Raw genomic sequence first — 1835 nt, forward strand, 5'->3', positions numbered from 1 at the left:
TCAAACCATTGTAACTCCCACCCCCAAGTAAATATTTTATCTTTCTAAAGCAGCTGGAAGGAGTAAGGTGCGGTAGCAGCAGGCTCGGTCAATCCTGTTTAAATATTGATCACAAACATCGTTAAAATAAAAGTCTATCGACTCAGCCGGTGACTTTGCAGCTTCAACACTTTGCAGATGCAATTTTCCATGTGTGGTGACTCCAAGCCACTTGCCTGAGTTATGATGTTAATAAGTGAGGCCTCTCCTTCGGGAGAGCTTCCAGGTCCTGGAGGCAGCTGCAGAAAGGAACCAGCCTTTCGGTTTGAGGCAATTACAAAGTCCCATCCTTGCCTCCGTCCCCATCCTTATTATCCAGACAGGTCAGCTTTCAGGATGCTAGCTTTTTACCTTTGGAAGCTGAGTTGATTTGCTTCTAGGAGTTGAAAGTGGGTCTCTTTTGTGACCTCAAAACTATAAAGGTAAAGGGATAGGGATTGCAACAGATCTGGCAAAACCAGGTTGAAACCATTTCTCTGAAGTAGTGACTCTCAACCTGAGCTGGTGTCAGAACCACTGGCAGGAAGAGCTAAAAATCTGGCTTAGCAGATCTCTTTGTGATTCAGTGGACCTGGAATAGGGCTTGCCGAATGTAAACATCTCACAAGACCCTAGGACATGCTGATACTTTTAGTTCAGCAGTGTGATTTCAGAACCTTTGGTTCCAGGACGCTCTCATTTACCACAGGCATGGTTGGTATTGTTAGGTGCTGTGGAGACAAGTACGACTCAGCAACCTTTTGAACAAATCTGAACACTGTCCTATCCTGTGCCATCCTCACAATCTTGGATACACTCAAGCCCACAGTTACAGTCAATATGCCAATGGTTTTGAAATACTTCAGATAGGAGGCAGGCAAGAGGGTTAGAAGGGGGAGGAGTCACTAGGATGACTGAGTTTGGTGGGCAGAGGGAGGGGGTGGTGAAGGAATTATTTCTTTCCGACCCAACAGGGACCTTAAAAGATGAGGTAATAGTAGGCATACATCAGTGGTGATTGATTTAATAAAATATAACATATATGAATGATCATATGAAAAACAATGTGAATGAAAATGTGTGAAACAATATACGTGAATGAAACACAGTGCATATGAATTTTGGGTGCAAATCAACATTATATATATACATATACACATATACACATATATACATATATATATACACACACACACACACACACATATATCTATATATATATCTATATCTATCTATCTATCTATCTATCTATCTATCTATCTATCTATCTATCTATAGCAAAGGCCCAAATTATCATGGCCATTGTTACAGCTTCCCAATAAAGCTCTGAGGAACATGACTAGAAAATCCACTCATTTGCTCGCAAATTATTTTACAAATGGGATTCCAAATGGAGATGTGACTAATCTGAGTAGTATCAGAATTGGAGTCCAATTTTCCCTGTTTACCAGAATAGCCATTATACCTAGAAGGTAATGCACCATCCCTAGCAGAACAGTGACTGAGGACAAAAGTTATCATCCAGGAGAATATTAGTCAGTGGTGATCGGTATCTTTCACATTGCTAAGTGGCCAGAGGGTACTGAGAGACCTGAGTTCTTGAAAGTAAGGGGTATAGTTGCAGGATTTGGTTGGAGCTGTTCCCACAGTCTGTCCAGCTCAGCCCTGACTCACATCTTTCTACAGAGACAGTGGAGAAAGTGGGAGACTCTACAACACATAAAGAAAGGTTGACAACAACAAATTCTGGGAGAAAGAAAATGATAAATTTTCTTTCTCTGCTTCTCTGATCTTCTTATTTGGAAGTTTAGGTAAAT

This window comes from Elephantulus edwardii, unplaced genomic scaffold (genome assembly GCF_000299155.1).
Source record: "Elephantulus edwardii isolate Elephantulus edwardi_28Jun2011 unplaced genomic scaffold, EleEdw1.0 scaffold00063, whole genome shotgun sequence".
NCBI lineage: Eukaryota > Metazoa > Chordata > Mammalia > Macroscelidea > Macroscelididae > Elephantulus > Elephantulus edwardii.